The following is a 17,895-nucleotide window of genomic DNA, read 5'->3' on the forward strand; positions in this document are numbered from 1 at the left end:
TTTAAGCCACTAAATTTGCGGTAATTCATTAGAGAAGCCATAGAGTCTCGTCCAGCGATGAACTCATGCCTCTTCCCCCTATTCTGTGGGGAGATGCACATTCTCCTGGAAGACCCATTCTATCATTTTTGAGATAGGATGTTTTTTTTTTTTCTCCCCCCGAGGCCTTTTTCATTTGCAAGTTCCTAAGACCAAACTCAAATGTCTAAGGGAAGAAAAGAAAAGGAATGCATTGACTGATGGCAAGAGAAGGATCTGGGCACGGCTAAATTCAAATGCCATCGTCAAAATCATCTCTCAGCCCTGTTCTCCAGGTGTCCTCATTCTCAGGCAGTTTGCTCCCCATGATGTCCCTTATGCAGGCTTCCCAGCTGATATCCTCTGTGCGTCAAGCCCAGTGGAAATGAACCTTGTTTTTCTCATCTGTGTGAACTGAAGTTCTCAGCCTGGTGGCTATTGGCCAGAACTGGGTCACATGCCTATCCCTGAACCAATCACAGTGGCCAAAGAGACGCAGTTCTCTGATTGGCCAGGTCTGCACATGACCATCCCTGCAGAGCCATAGGGCTGAGAATAAGGGGAGATGAGTTCCCCGGAAAAAAATGTAAAACCCCGTTTCTGGGAGATGAGAGAAATGGATGCTCAGTGTCAAAACAAATGTCTCCTGTGGGAATATTGAGCATTCACTGGTTTTGCAAAAGGCCATCTGGAAGCCCTTTGATGAGGCAGTGTTTGAAAATCTGCAATGCCATTTGCAGAAATGATGCTCCCACTGAGTGTTTGAGTTCACCCGTCCCAGTCACTCCAGCACGAGGCACGGACGTCACCACTGACCCTTGCTTCCGATGGGAAAGTCCGCCTCCTGGGCCTGGGCCTGGGCACCTCACCCTGGGGTCTCTTCCAGTCCTGGTTCCGCCCTCTGGGAATCCCTCCTGATTGTTTTCTGTCCTGCTGGGACTGGGAACATTCACTCTTGTGTTTGTTTTCACAGAGTTTGCAAACTTGAGCCTTGGCCTTGAACCAGGGAAATAATCGGCTTTTTCCATCTGTCCACTGCCATCCCCAGCTGGCCCCTGGAAGAGCCCTGGGAACGCTGTGGGTAGGACCTCTGCTCAGCTGGAGAGAAGGGTATGCCAGTCAAAGCTCCCAGCTGAGCATGGCTTGGTCACCACCCCTCAGCACCGCCTGTCACGGCTGGGATCTATGACTGTCACCCAAGCCAAATCCTTCCCTCCCATGAGCGATGATTTACACTCTTCCAGCTATCCCAAGACCTTGTTCAGATGCTCTGAAATGGCTCCAAAGGTGCGGATCCCGATGAGACTCAGAGGCCAGGGCTCAAGCCCCTCCCCACCCCATTTTTCCCATCAGTCTCTGTAATATCACCCCACTTTCAAGGGTCAGACGCTACAGTACTGAAGGCCAAACACACACATCCAGGGGACGTCAGTCCTTCATCACAGCAACAGAAGGTGACTCACAGCTAATTCTGCTTAGGCTACACTAAATTGGCACAGCCAGACTAAAATACTTTTGACTAATTCATTTGGCAGGAGCATCAAAGCCCAAAAAGGATTGAGTCCAAGTTTCCCCCTCTTTTAAAAATAAAATAAAACAGAAACAAAAACAAATCCTGGCATGAAGAGAGGCAAAACTCTGACTATCTTTCATCTTCTGTGTTCAGAAGAATGGAGATGCCACAGGGCATGACCTGCGTCTGGGCCGTTCACTGTGACATCCTGCTCCTAGCATCCTGCCTGGCCCAGAGCAGGTGCTCAAGAAGTGTTTGCGGGATGGTGTTGCTAGACAAGAAAACACTCTACACTTAATGGCATAAAACAACCGTGATTTTACTCATGGCTTCTGAGCAGCCAGAGCTTGGACAGGGCATGCTTGGGCTGTTTTCTCTCCGCTCCATGGTCTGGGGCCTCTGCTTTGAGCACTCGTGTGTGTCCAGGGCTGACTCAGTAGCTGGAGTGCAGACCTGGAGGTGTCTCCACTCACACATGTGGTGGTTGTGGCTGACTGTCTGCGGGTTGGGACCTCAGCTGGTTTGTTGACCACAGCACCTACTCAAGTGGCCTCTCCATGTGGTCTCTCTGCATGGGCTAGCTTGGGCTTCCTGGCAATATGGTGGCTGGATTCCAGGAGTAGCATCTTCAAAAGAACCAGGAGGACGCCTTGTTACTGTCTATGGCTTATCCTCAGAAGCATCTTATCCTCATAGCATCACTTCTGTCATCACAAGCCCACTCAAATTCAAGGGGAAGAAATACAGGCCCCTCCTCTTGACGGGAGGGTTGGGGTCAGAGTCACCATTTGAGATGAGCCTGTGGGATGGCAGGTGGTGTTTCAGCTGGTTTGAGGAGCATGGTGTGTGACAGATGGTGGATGGATGAGACCCAGATGAGACACTAAACCAAAGCATCTTTGAGGTGACTTACTCAACGCCACTGAAAGTTTTTGTATGTGGCCTTAAGTATAATGAAGCATCACTACAAGTGGTCAGATGGACCTAAGGTTTGGAGTTGAATCACCATCAACCTTTTAACCTACGTGGCAAGGCAGTGTTGTGGTTAAAAGTGAAGCCAGGCTGGGCATGGTGGCTCACACCTTAATTCCAGCACTTTGGGAGGCCAAGGTGGGTGAATTGTTTGAGCCCAGGAGTTCAAGACCAGCCTGGGCAACATGGTGAAACTCTGTCTCTACAAAAAAAAAAAAAAAAAATTAGCCGCTAGCCAGGCACAGTGGCATGTGCCTATAGTCCCAGCTACTTGGGAGGCTAAGGCAGGAGAATCACTTTAGCCCAGGAGGCGGAGGTTTCAGTGAGCCCGGATCATGGCATTGCACTCCAGCCTGGGTGACAGGAGTGAAACCCTATCTCAAAAACAAACAAATAAACAAACCCAAAACAAACAAACAAAAGTGACGCTAGATCAAGGTCAGTGTTCTGGCTATGAGGTTGTGTTATCATTTTGCAAAACGTTATCATTAGGAAAACTGGGTAAAAGGTACATGGGATCTCTATATTATTTATGAATCTACAATTATCTCTGTAAAAATTTCAATTAGAAAAATGTGGAGCCAGGCTGCCAGGATGTGAGGCTCGAGTCTGTCACTCACCAGCTGGGCAAACCCAGGTCCACAACTTACTCTCTTTGTGCCCAGTTTCCTTATCTGCAAAAGAAGGCTAATAATAATAATAGTAGTAATAAAAATATGAGCTTCATAGAGTTGTGGGGATACACAAAGCTAATACGTGGAAAAGGATCAGGAAGAACAGCTCGTGCTGAAACATCCTCATGGAATTTCACCAGCTTCCTCATGATAGGAGATGACTTTCCATGGAACCCACAGGCCCTGAAGATGACCCACATTAAAATTAGGAACAAGCAGGACGAGGGAGCCAGTGATGACTGTCTTGGAAAAGTCACACCCTGGAGACATCTGTCCAAGAGATCCACTGGAAAGTTGTGTGTTAGCCAAAGCAGTCCGCTGGCTGTAGGCATCGCCCATGACACCAGCAGAAAGAGCCAGGGTGGACAAAGATAGCAAGTGTTTAAAAGAGATGGCCTGTGGCGTCAGGAGGCACAGATCCCTAGGATGGACAGCCTGCATCCGGGCCCTCTCCCAGACACTGAAAGGTCTGAGCGTGGAAAGGAAGACATTCAAGTTCATGATTTGGAGGGGCATGCTAGGTGCCAAGCTCTCTAGCTTTTTTCCTCATATTTAATACTTACAGCAACTTATAAGACAGCTTTTATGACATTCCCCACTTGACAGATTAGTTTGCAGAGGTGCAGAGAGGACAAGAAATGTGCCTAAGGCCACCCAGCTAGGAAGTGAAGCAAAACAAGAGTTGAAGCCAGCTGGCTGGCTCCGTCTCCTTCGTCTGATCCTGGCTGCCTGCATCAGAGATGACCCCTCAGGCCGGGGATGCACACCTGGCTCTCACCTGCCCCCGATACCTTGGTGCTAACTCCTGCCTTTGCATTTTTGCCTATCCTGTGTTTGCAGATGAGCTACTTGCCCTGCTGTGTGCATGGATGGCTCACAGTGGGTGCAGGCGGCCTGCTGGCACAGTCCATGCTGTGATCAGCAGCAGCAGAGCCCCTGGATACCCCCGCCCAGAGCTCCGCGGGGTCAGCCACGCAATGGCACCATCAGATGAGCTGGCAAGGGCCTCCCAGACAGGTAGAAAGAGGGCTTGGCAGCTGCACCATGTGTATGTAAGTCCCAGCTGGGTGTCCCTGGCCTCAGTTTCTCAGTCTGTAAAATGGGCATCATTTGGCTGTTCCCATGGATTAAATGACGGGATACATGCAAAGAGCTTTAGGTTCCTCAGAGAGAAATCCAGACAAAGTTAGCAAAAGAAGAGGAGTGGCCAAAAATCCTGAAGGCCCTTGGCACCTTCTTCCTGTACTCTAGACAGATGCCATCTCCCTGGCGCCATCTGTGCCCACACCCACAACCCCACCCATCTGTAAGGAGGTGGGGGTGGAGGGCATTCTAAAGCTTTTTTGGGATCCTCCCCAACAAAATTGGAGCAGTTTGTTCATTCTCGAGTCCACCCCACACACTCTGGGCCCTGCTGGGCATGAAAGGAAACCACCCTTCTTGCCTCCCTTGCTGCCTGGCTGCTAGGTGCGTTCAAACAAAGGAGGCCCTGGCAGCAGAAATCTGGAAGCCAGGAGCAGGGAGAAGCCGGTGTCTGGCCCTCTCTCTCTGCTCTGTGGAGGCAGCTTTTCCTCATGGGACAGGCGTCCTCCAGGGCCCCTGCTCCTGTCCAGGTGGCCGTGCTCGGCTCTAGCTCGGATGGGCCCAGGTCAGGTGACATAGCTCCTCCCGATATCCCTCCAGCCCATGGGAGGTGGAGCTCCCTGCTTCTGCCTGTCTCCGGGCGCTGAACCAAGCCTACCTGTTTTCTCACTGTCCATCACCACGCTTCCAAGCCCCTGGACTGGATACCCTGTGTTTCAGCTTCCTTAGAGTGACTTTTGATGTCTTCCCTGGACTCCAGACTTCCACTTAGAGGCAGCAGTAGTGCTTAGAATCCACAGACCTCCCCGAGTCCTGTGTGAGTTATGTTTCCTCTGCCAGGAAGAGGAAACAGAGCCAGGTGACTTCTTCCATTGTCCTTTATTTTTATTCATTCATATATTCAGCCCGACTTGCTGAGCACCCATGATGCATCTGTGTGATGCCATCTGGAGGATTTTAAAGAGTTTATTAATAGTTTACACAAAAAGTGCTTACGGGGTGCATGGGTGTGACCCACAGACTAGTGGGATTGGAGCACAGATGGTGCTGAGTGTGGGGACTGAGGCCAGCCAGCGGGGAGGGGTCCAGCTGCTGACCAGGGACCCCTCAAGCCACAGGGCAGGCCGAGCGAGCACCCTGGGCAGAGCCAGGGCCGTCTCAGCAGGACCGGCCAAATGAGCAGGTGAGTGCTCCTTCCTCCTTCCCAGAACATGGGTGGCTTTGAACAGGAGGCAGGCACGATCTGCAAGTGGCGTCTGTGCAGGCAGAGAGCAGCTCTCGGTGGGCTTGTTCATTCTGCTTGACACAGCAGACGGACAGTGCTCTTTAAAGACTCTGTTGGGGATTGTGAGAGGTGGATTAAGGGTCTCCCCAAAGATGTCCACACATTCATCCCTGAAACCTGTGACTGTGTCACCTTACAGGGTAACAGGGACTCGCAAATGAGCTGGAGAGATTTTCCTGGGTATCCTGTGTGGGACCAATGTCATCCCCAGGGCCCTTAGAAGAGGGAGGCAGGAGGGCCGGAGGCAGAGGACGAGAGGTGACCAGGGAAGTGGAGGTCAGAGGGATGGAGGGCAGGAGTCAGGAACGTGGGTGCCTCTGGAAGCTGGAAGAGGAAAGGAAATGGATTTCCCCCCGCGCCCCGGAGCCTCCCCGGGGACAAAGCCCTGGTGACACCTGAGTTTAGCTCCGTGAGACCTGTTTCGGACTCCTGACCTCCGGGACTGTAAGGTGAGTCATCCGTGTTGTTTTAAGCCCTTAGCTTGGTGATTTGTTACAGCAGAAATAGGAACTCATTATATACGGTAATAATGGCTGACCTTTACCGAGCACCTCGACTGGGAGCCAGCCGCTTAGAAATGTCCCTTTGATCTTACAGTGCCCCACTGAAAGGGTATTGTTATGCTCATTTTACCACAGAGAAGCTGAGGTTTACTGCAGACAAGCAACTTGCCCAAAGTCAGAGGAAAAGGAAGTGGGCACCTGAGTGAGACTCTGCCAGGCTCTGCTGGGAGGCCTTCATGTCTACGGGCTGATCCCAGGCTCGCAGCAAGCCCATGAGGTCCAGGCGGTCACCATTCTCCTCATGCTTACAAATGTGGAAAACGAGGCACGGCTTATCTCCGAGGTCCCCATGTTAGGAAACGTCAGAGCCAGGATTTGAACTTAGGCAACTTCTTGCCGGAGTCTGTGCTCTGGATTCCACGGGGAGGGGTGAGATGGAAGCCAGGCATTTACAGAAGCCAACACCAGGGAAGATCATGGACCGTGGACCACAGCACCCCTGAGCCATCGAGCCCCTGCCACACTTCCCAGAATGCTCTTTGTGGAGCATTGAATAGTGTTCACCCAAAAGTCATGCCCTCCTCCGAATGTAACCTCATCTGGAAATGGGGACCCTGCAGATGTCATGAAGGTAAGGACGGAAAAGAGCATGCACTGGAGTAGGCTGGGCATGAAATCCAAGGAGAGAGTCTTTCTAGGAAGGAGGAGAGCAGACACAGAGACACACAGGAGGGCGACACGGAGGCACAGGCAGAGACTGCAGTGGAATCATGCGTCCACAAGCCGAGGAACGCTGAGAGCTGCCGGCACACCACACACCACAGCTGCACAGAGGCCTGGGACAGATGCTCCCATGGAGCCTGCTCAAGGAGCCTCTCTGCCACACCTTGACTTTGGACTTGCAGCCTTCAGAGCGGTGAGAGGAGAGGCTCCTGTTGCGTGAGGCCGGCAGCCCCAGGACACACACTCTTCCCGTGGGGCCAGCTCCTCCCTCCCCAGCACCACGAGGTGCCCTGGAGAATTGGGCTCTTGACTCGGGCCAGGCAGGAAACGCAGGCTTGCTCTTTAAAACACATTAAAGGGGATCCTGCGAAGGGTAAAAAAAATAAGCAGATGAACAAGATAAGCGTTCCACTGGGACCTGAAAGACAGAAGAACAAGCTGCAGCCAGGTCCTGGCAAAGTTATCTGATTCTGCTCCCTCTGCCCGGGTGAGGTTCTGGCAGAGTTCTCTGGTTCTGCTCCTTCTGCCCAGGTGAGAGCCACCAGGCCCTCTTGTTTCTGCAAGCAACGGTCCCCAGCCCACTCCTCATGCAGAGAGCTCCCTCTTGGTGCCAAGGCCTATGGTGTGTCCCCGCCACTACCCAGCTATCCCTGCTGCAGAAGCACAGGGCAGTCAGGGCAGGCAGAGTTCTGCAGCATGCACCCCCCAAGCCTGGAGCCAGGCACACAGACAGCACTCCCCAGCATATCCCTGCTGATGCAGGCCTGGGGTCCAGGGAGTGTGGTGTGTGTGTGTGGTGTGTGCATGTGTGCGTGTGTGTGTGTGCTGTGTATTATATGTATGTTATTCAGTGTGTGTGCATGTGTGTACAGATGTGCATGTATATATGTGTACATGTGTGGTGCATACATGTATGGTTATGCATGCAGGGGCATGCATTTGCATGCGTGTGATGTGTGCATGCACATATGTGTGTATCTGTGTGTATATACACATGCCTGTGTATGTGTGTTTATTTGTGATATATGTATGGGCAGTGCAAGTGTGTGTGCTGTGTACTATATGTAGGTAAATCTGTGTGTGTGCATGTGTGTACAGGTGTGTATGTGTACATGTGTATATATGTGTACATGTGTGGGGCTTAACTCTGTGATTGTGCACATGTATGTGTATGATATGTGTAGGTGCATATGTGCACGTGTATCTGTGTGCATGTATGTGTATGTGTGTTTATGTGTAGTGTAAGTGTGTATATTTGTGATATGTGTATGTGCAGTGTATGTGTGTACTATGTATTATACGTGTGTGAATCTGTGTGCATGTGTGCAGATGGGTATGCAGATTGTCATATGTGTGTGGTGTGTACATGTGTGGCTGTATATGCATGAACATGTAGGTGCATTGTGTGACGTGCATTCGTGTGCATGCATGTATGTGTGTGTACATGCTTGTATGTCTGTATTTGGGTGGTGTGTGTATGTGCCTATGTGTGCGTGCATATGTGTGTGCATGTTTACATGTCTGTATTTGGGTGATGTGTGTGCACATGTGTACGTCTGTATTTGGGTGATATGTGTGTATGTGTGTGCATGTGTATGTGCACTTATGGTGTATGTGGATGTGTATCTGTGTGCCTGACAGGTACATAGAGGTACGTGAAGCTGTGCGAATCACATCAGCAGAGTCTCTTTTGCTGTAGAAGGTGACACAGTCACAGGTTTCAGAGACTAGGGCCTGGATGTCTTGGAGTCCACTGCCGAGCCTGCCACAGAAGGCATTCCACAACCCCCACCAGGTCATCCTCAGTTTCCCCTTTCTACGAGTCAGAAAAAACAAAATGACACTCAGAGGTTCAGCTCTGCCTACAGATGCCTCCGTCTACCCTAAGTTCTTAACAAATTCTGTTTTGTTACCAAGATGTACAAATCAGGTTATTTCACGCCCACGGCCAGTTGTCCAGCTTCCCTTGAGGAGTCAAGGCCTCAAGGCTCTGCTGGCCACCCTCTTCCATGGGAGTAACCGGCTGGGATTCCCTGAGGCTGCCCCTTAGAGGAGGCTTGGACCGTCCAGTTTGCCACAGACCTCACTGCTCCTTCACACTCCGTTCCTGAGAGCAGAAGTCTGCCAACTTTTCCCACACACTTGCGCTTTCTCTGAAATGTCTCCTCATAGTGGAGTTAGGGAAGACTGGGGCGTTTCTTGCATGTACAACTCTATCCCAGGCACAACCCAAGCTGGATGTGCTGGGCGGGTGTTTCTAACCCAGGACTCAACCCTCCTTCATGCTCCCAGCTGGGCCCCGATGGGCGTTGGTGCCTGTGACCCCGCCCCCACTCTCAGTGTCTGACTTTCCATATTCTTTGTCTGCTTTTCTAGTTTGACCAAGGAGCTTATGTTTTTAAGTCATGGAATAAAACATGGATTACTATTGTGGGTTGAACTGTATCCCCCAAAAAGATCGGTGGAGGTCCTAGAAACACAGGACTTCAGAATGTGACTGTGTCTGAAGACAAGGTCATTGCAGATGTAATTGTTAAGATGAAATCATACAGGAGTAGGCTGAGCCCACTCCAGGACGACCGATGTCATCATAAGAGAAGAGACACAGAGACTCCACGTGGAGACAGAGGCGGAGATGGGAGCAATGTGGCCACAAACCCAGGGTTGCCACAACCGACAGAAACTAGGAGGAGGCGAGGCAGGAGCCTCCCCTGGGCCTCCAGAGAGAGCCTGGCCCTGCCAACACCTTGATTTCGGACTTCTTTTAACCTCCAGAATTGTGCAAGAATAAATGTTGCTTGTTTTAAGCCACCCAGCTTGTGGTCCTCAGTTACAACAGTCCCAGGAAACTAATACATCTAGTAAATAAAATGAGAGAGGTTTCTCCTTGTGAACTGAAATGATGGCGGGCTCTGCAGGGACAGTTCGCAGACATCTGAAAACAAATACTGTCCAAACCGTGGTAAACAGCCGTCTTTTATTTCGGCGAAAGCCTTTGGGCCAGTTTTCGTATGTTGTTGGAAGCACTAAATCTCTCGCTGGCAGAGATCTACAAGCAGCTACAAGCCAGCAGCTCACCTGCAGCAAAACGCCTGGAGGCAGGTCCATGCAATGCCCGCGTCTTGCATATCATTGTGCGGTTAAACAGCTCGTGAACCAGAGAACAGCTGCGCCCAGACAGCTTCCCGGGTGGTAAGAACTGTATTTGACCTCCTGGTAGCACCAACGACTGAATAACGACAATTAAACAAAACAGGACAGTCTCCGTGTTTCAAAATGCGCATTTAAACCTAAAAGAAACACGGTGTGTTTACTTTCTGAGCCTAGCCTTCCCTGGGTGCACAGTGAGCCACTTCTGAAAGCTTATGGGCACACCCGCTACAAAAAACAGCTTACACTGGCTCGGTTGCCAGTCCTGGGGCATTTCAGAAGAATTGAGTCAGAAAGGTGTTTTCTGTGGGTGATTCAAAGGCTCCAGGTCTCCAGCAATTTGTTGCATGAAATGGAGAATAAGTAGGCTCGGGCTCGGGCTTGGCTGCATGCGGCTTCGGGGTGAAGCTGCTTGGAGGCCAGGGGCCAGCCCCGGTGCTTGGATGCTGGGGTGCAGATCCGGGAATGGGATGATAGCCAGGTGGAAAGGGGGAGCTGGCTCCTGGGTCTTGGAGAAGAGGTTGAGAATATAACCAAGGATTTGTCTGAAAGCCAGACAGTGGAGAGTCAGCTTGGCTGTGAATCATGCCTAGTTTGAGCATAAAGATGAGAAGTGAAAACACAGATGGGGAGGTAAAAAAGGAGGGGGAGGTGAACAGAGAGGCTTAGGTCCCCATCGATGACAGTAGCTAATGACATGTGAACATGGGATCTCTTTGCTTGCTTTTTTTTTTTTTTTTTTTTTTTGACAGGGTCTTGCTCTGTCACCCAAGCTGGAGTGCAGTGGCACAATCATGGCTCACTGCAGCCTCAACCTCCCAGGCACCGGTGATCCACCCATCTCAGCCTCTGGAGTAGCTGGGACTACAGGGGTGCACCACCATACCTGGCTATTTTTAGTATTTTTTGTAGAGATGGATTTTTTTGCCATGTTGCCCAGCCTGGTCTCGAACTCCTGGGTTTAAGTGATCTGCCTGCCTCGGCCTCCCAAAGTGCTGGGGGATTACAGGTGTGAGCCACTGCATCTGGCCAAGGGATATCTTTTGAGATCTTCTTGCCCCAGAGCTTAATTTCAGAATCCAGTGTGATTGTTAAAGAAGAAAATAAATGGGCTTTTTCTGTTTTACCTGGAGCATGTCACCAGGGCAATTTTCATCCAAAGACCTAGTTCAATGGGGCTCCTTCCCCAAGCTCCCCACACACACTCCTGGGAATCGATTTTTTTTTACAGTTGTCTGAAGTGCACGTCAAGCTCTTGCACACTCTCTCTTTCTCTTTTTCTCTGTCTTAAATTGCCAGAAATGTACAATTTTCCTAATGGAGAGTTTATTTCAGGCTCATCAAGATAAAATAAATTCCACTGGTGTGCACCCGGCCAGGCGCAGGGCAGCAAGCAGCCCGCGGGCAGAGGGGGCAACGAGGGGCCATGCTCAGCATCTGAACATCACATCAGCGTCTGGGGGGGCCTCCATGTGTGGTCACGTGAACTCCGAGAACGAACCTGGCTGAGCACAGTCGACCTCGTCACTGTCATGACCCAAGGCATCCTCGTGACTGGACATGGGGCTGGGTGCATTACGTAGGTGACTCGTTCAGCTCTAGTGGCTAACGGTGCATCCGTCAAGGCTGTGAGAAGATGCGACCGGCAGAAGGCAAACATAGATGACGCTGTGGACATCGGTGTAAATATGGGTATGGCCAGTTGGTCGATACAGAAGGGTTTGTTTGAAGGCATTTGCTCACACGACTGTGGATACTAGCAAATCCAAAATCTATAGGGCAGGCTGGTGGCTGGAGCCTCAGGCAGGATTTCTACGAGGCAGAATTTCTCCTCCTTCATGAAACCTGCTTTCCCTCAGAAGGCCTTCTGTGGGCTGCGTGATGTGCTCCCACATTCTCAGGGGCAAGCTCCTTTATTGACTGTAGGCATCAACCACATCTCCAAAACACCTGCCCAGCAACCCTGAGATGAGGGCTTGGGTTCGTCTCCAGGTACGCTAAGCCTGGCCACATAAAACTGACTGCCACACGCTGACGTTCTCAGATGAGAGATGGAAGGCTCAGAGAGGCCGCCTCCTTTGCCAGGGTTGTAGAGCAATGGAAGGGCTTGAGTGGTCAGGTCTTTGGGTCTCATTGCCTGTGGTTCTAAACTGGCAGAGTGTGGAACGCCTCGGCTTCCACTGACCCTGTGGCCCCGGCAGGGCCTCCACCATCAGGACCACTGAGCACGCCCTCCTGCCAGGAACAACGTCCTCCTTCCTGAGAAGTTTCTCGTGGGTGGGAGGGATGGGAACGGGACTCCTGACACCTCCATGGTGCCCCAGCCCCACCCTCGCTTGGCAGACCACCCAGAAGGTTCTTCCAGCCCCTTCTCCAAAGCCCTCCTGCCCCACTTAACCCAGCCCAGGTTAACTGATGACTGTGGGAAGAGACGTTTCCTGCAGCACACTGTCTTGTAATCCGAGGGGCCCTGGAAAAGGGGGGCTCGCAGCGGCACTGTGGTCTCAGAGTCCATGCGAGAGGAAATGCTTCTGTCCCTGCATTTTCCGCAGACACCCCCCCTCGCCTCCCCCACGTCCCCACAGGCTGTCATATTGTTTCCAGTTGTGTTTATAGTAAACTCAGGTCATAACACGCCTCTGTCATTGTAAAAGATGGAAAGAGTCTTAGGAGAGAAATTTTCATCCCAGGCCTTTCACAGGCATTTTCCCGGTGGTAGAGGTGAATGGGAAACATGAAGCAGCTGCCTGCAGGAACGTTTTTCCCTCTGTGCCAAGGATAAAAAGTGAAAAGCGTTTGCTGAAGATGGAAAGGAAAGAGACACTTTGCAAACTCAATATGCAGAGCTCCTGAGGAAATGGCCTGTGCTGGGGGCCGTGGCATGCTGACGTCTCTCCAAATATGCAAGTCAGAGAAGGGCTGACTCGCAGGTCACGGATTGCAAAAAATATGGCACAAGCCTGACTTCGAACTTTCAAAGGGACAAGGACGTGCTCGCCACAGCCACAGCCCCAGACCAGGGTGTAGGCCTTGGGGCTCCAGCTCCCTTCTGGGCATCACTGCTGTGTGCCCTTGGGAGAGTGTCTCCACCTCTCTGGCACCTCCCTTCACTCTGGAAACCTGTCCATCAGGCCAGGGGACTGGGGTGGCGTGCGGCCTACCTCCTCCCCCCTTCCTAGCCCAACCCCAAAACTGGATAAGCAGCCAGCTTGCACTCTGAACCCAGAACTGAAACGAGGATTAAGCTTTGCTTTGTGTGTGCCACAAACCAGACACCATATCCAACCTCCAGCTCTAGGGCCTGGAACTCCAATCACCAAGCATTTTTGGAAAACCAAATCAAAGCTAGATCGCTTTTCTAACATGTTATATTGTGTTAAAGATTGAAAATGACATTGAGAAGTAAAAATAAATTGGAAATAACTGGAAAAATCTAAATGTCCAGTAACACTGGGGGATCCATTAAAAATTCTGACCCAACGGAACATTGACAAGCCACTGCAATGACCTTTTTAAAGAATGTTCCCTGCTGGGCAAAGATGCTTATGAAATCTTACGTGAAAAATAAAGTAGGCTATGGAAAGGCATGTACAGTAAGATCACACTTAGGAAATTATATATAATCCTGGTGCTCAGGCTTTCAGAAAAAAGACCAGAAGAGGCACATGGAGTCACAGGGCATAGAGTCTGGGTGGCGGGCCTCTATGAGATTTTCACTCTCTCTATGTATGAGTATTTTGTGTGTTATACATTTTATATAATGAGTGTATTAATTCTGTGATCAGAAGGAAGTCAGTGTTTTTGTGTTTTGTGTGTGTATGTCTCAAGGCAGTGTTAAAAAAAGGGACTAGGCCATCAGCTTCCTCAGCTACCCCACGGCAAACCGCCCTTGTTCTTTTTTTAACCTGCAACAGCTCAGAAGCCAAACTTCAACTGCTCTCGTTGAGGGTTTTTTCCTTCACACTAAGAGCCAAGAGATATAGCAAAGAACCCGGCCCTGAAGCAGTGGGCACAGGGTGCTGACCGGCTCCGCCCTGCCTCTGGGACCCTGGGCAGGCTGCTTGACCTCTCTGGCCTCAGTTTTCTGAACTGTGAAATGGGATCATTAATGACAGGATCAACCTCTGGGAAGGGCGGGTAGGTAGGGTTATATAATGAGAACACCGGTAAGTGCTGGGTCATAACTGGTGTCACCATAACTAACATAAATGACAAGAGAAGCAGCCAGTGCCTGCACGCCCAGGCCATCTGTCCTTCATCCCTGGGCTGCATCACTACCCAACCCTGCTCTAGGCTCCACAGAGAGATACAGACCACTCCCTCTCCCCACCAAAAAAAGAAGAGAGATATTTTGTGTCTTTAAAGAGGCAATGCCTTCCGATGTCCAAGTCAAACAGAACAAAGTCAGGCCACACTCCACCACCTGACCCTAGGATGCAGATCACAGAAGTTCAAGGGAAGATGGGGGTCAGGGCAGACGCAGCCAAGGCTGGTTCCAGAGGGAGGGCAGGGCTGGGAGCTCAGTGGTGAGCTTCACTGGGCTGGAAGCAGAATCTCCTCTATCCTGGTGTCCTAGGACAGGCTTTTCATGACATATAGTGGCGGCACTGACTTGTGCCACCCTCCACCCCTGGTTACAGCCATGGTCCACTGCTTTGCCACAAGTGGCTTTGGAAGGACCTGAGCAGGGACCTGTTGTACAAGCTGTTCTAGGTGAGCCCACCTGAGCCCTAGAGTCCTGCCTTCTCGTTCCCAGCTTTAATGTTGGCCCAGGGGTCAGCAGAGCCATTTCCTGTGTGTCCTCGGGCGCATGGCAGTGAGGCAGGAGGACCTCCACGGCTTACCCAGACACCTCCCTCCCCCTATGCGTGCAAATCCCGCAACTACTGTAATGTCCTCGATGGCAAGAAAGGGCCCCTCTGTCCCCCGTCAAGGCGCTGTCTGCTGCAGGTGGTGCCAGCCTTGCAGTGCTGTGGTAGAGGGGTGTGCTTTGTGTTAGAATGCCAGTCTCTGCAGAGTTGGAAAGCACCCTCACCCCTGGTACACGGTCCTGTCTTCTCAAGACAGAAACAAAGAACACCCACAGGACAGCCCAGGCTTCACCCAAGCAGCGCCCTGGAGAAGGGAGTGATCTTGTCTCCTTCCTGCGTCATCTTTCAAATGGAACAGGATCCAGGGACAAGACCAGCAAATCGGAGCTGCCTGTCTGGGCCTGGGAACATCAGCGTGGGATCTCCCGCCCTTTCCCCTGCAGCTTCAATCCAGTTAGGGCTCCGTTCCCTCTGGAAGGTGCTAAGTGGTTCTGGGTGTGATAACCCTTGTCTGGTCATCTGGCCACGCTGGGAGACCTCGCTGCTTAGTGGGATTTCAAAGGAGAGGGATGTTGGAAGTGGGAAGTTTATTATCATTAATATTACAGTTTTGGTGAAGTGCCCATGGCTGAGTGAGTTTTAAACATCCAAGGGTGGAGATTTGGGCCCAGCATCATCATCGCTTCTAAGGAAAGTCAGAAAACACCACACGTATATGGAGCGTTTGCGTTAGACATCGGAAGCTAGAGGCGGCGCCCTTCTCTGCAGCACCCTCAGCTGCCCTGGGCTGGGGCACCTGCAGGGAAAATGCTTTCATGGTTTAGAGACATAGACAAGCCACACAGCCCTGTGTCAATCCAGTGGGGCCAACCCTGCTCAGAGCCTGCTGCAAACAGGCCTGTTTGTGTTGGCCGATCTGTGCCTCCATCAGCCAGGGTGACTCACCTGCATTTAGCTTGGAGCGAGAACCAAAGGCCAAGTCCTGGTGAGAACCCTTTCCACAGGTCCTAATCGAGTCATCTCACTGGGCTTTGCAAGCAGTCATTAGGCCGAACAACTCCTGACTGTTCATATAATTATGCTTCTCACACACAGGGAAACTGAGGCCAAGAGACTTCACTTTCTCAGTTCTATAATTGGGCTAGCATCCAGACTCTCTTGTCTCGTTGTCTAACCCAGAAGCAGGGGTTATTCTGGATGAACCGGGAAGTTTTCTCCCAAGCCTGGTGTCTGGATCAGACATCACCTGCTCTCTACCAGGCAGCCGCGCCAGCCACAGAAGGGACGGTCAGGACAGTAGCATGGGGCTCATGAAGAACTGGATCCCAGCAGATGTCCTGTCTACGGTGCACGGTGGCTACACACCTGCAGCCACACCTGTGCCCAGAAGGTCTGAGAAGCTGAAAGCTCTGGTTTTTATGTGAAATATGACGATGTTTTAAAGTTCACTCACAGATTCAAATGTCTTTAAAACACTGCACAGTCCAAATGCAGCAGGTATGGAGTGGATTCAGCCCTAAAGAAATGAATATGGGGCTGGGCACAGTGGCTCACGTCTGTAATCCCAGCACTTTGGAAGGCTGATGGCCTGAGCTCAGGAGTTCGAGACCACTCTGGGTAACATGGTGAAACCCCGTCTCTACTAAAATACAAAAAATTGGGTGCACATGGTGGTGTGCGCCTGTAATACCAGCTACTCGGGAGGATGAGGCATGAGAATCACTTGAGCCCAGGAGGCAGAGGTTGCAGTGAGCCAAGATCGTGCCACTGCACTCTAGCTTGGGCTACAGAGTGAGACTCCATCTCAAAGAAAAAAAAAAAAGAATGTGGACCTTTTATCTAGATCAGCACAGTCTACTAGAAATATAATGCGAACCACAAATGTGCTTTTAAATTTCCTGGTAGCTACTTTTAAAAAGTAAAGAGAAGCGGCTGGAAGCGGTGGCTCACGCTTGTAATCCCAGCACTTTGGGAGGCCGAGACGGGCGGATCATGAGGTCAGGAGATCGAGACCATCCTGGCTAACACAGTGAAACCCCATCTCTACTAAAAATACAAAAAAAATTAGCCAGGCATGGTGGCGGGTGCCTGTAGTCTCAGCTACTCGGGAGGCTGAGGCAGGAGAATGGCATGAACCCAGGAGGCAGAGCTTGCAGTGAGCGGAGATCGTGCCACTACACTCCAGCCTGGGTGACAGAGCGAGACTCCATCTCAAAAAAAAAAAAAGTAAAGAGAAGCATGTAAAATGAATCGTGATAACATTTTATTTAACTCAATGATCCAAACGATGCTCATTTCAATGTAGGATCCATATGAAGATTACTAATGAAGATTACTATCGCTCCCCGCCTCGCATCCCCATTTGGCCTGGCCGCATTTCAGGTGCTGAGCAACCGCCGGGGCCATCACACAGGCCAGCCAGAGATACCACCAGATCCAGCACGCAGGGCACCAGCTCACACCAGAACTCCATTCACCAAACCCGAATCTCACCTACCAGGTGGATGGAGAACATTTTCAAATGTCCCTTGAATGCCTGGGACTTCTGGCCACGCTGGGAGAACTCCCTGATTAGTGGGGTCTTAAAGGAGAGGGATGTTGGAAGTGCGAAGTTGATTAATGTTACAGTTTTGGTGAAGGGCCCATGGCTGAGAATTCGAAACATCCAAGGGTGCAGATTTGGGCCCAGCATCATCCTAGCTTCTAAGGAAAGTCAGAAAATGCTACATCTATATGGAGCATTTGCATTAGAGGTCAGAAAAAAGGACTTGGCCTTAGGTTCTTGCTTCAAGCTAAATGCAGGTGAGTTACCCTGGCTGATGGAGGCACAGACCAGCCAACACAAACAGGGCTGTTTGCAGCAGGCTCTGAGCAGGGCTGGCCCCACTGGATTGACACATCCTTTTTTCTTCATCATTCTTTTCTTTCTTCATTTCCAAAGTCGTTGCCATCACCCTTGTTGGCCTGAACTGTTTCAGTGATACCCACGTGGCTTCTCGGCCTTCTCTCCACCTTCACCTCCTCTCCTCCCAAAGCTACCAGTGTAATCTTTGGGACCCACATCTGATCTTGCCACACACCAATGGCACCCCTGCAGATCCTCTTCCCTCCCTAGGGGTGCCACGAAGCTTCAAGACACCACGCCTTTGTGCATGCTGTTCCC

The sequence above is a fragment of the Pongo abelii genome, chromosome 10 (assembly GCF_028885655.2).
Source record: "Pongo abelii isolate AG06213 chromosome 10, NHGRI_mPonAbe1-v2.0_pri, whole genome shotgun sequence".
Lineage (NCBI taxonomy): Eukaryota > Metazoa > Chordata > Mammalia > Primates > Hominidae > Pongo > Pongo abelii.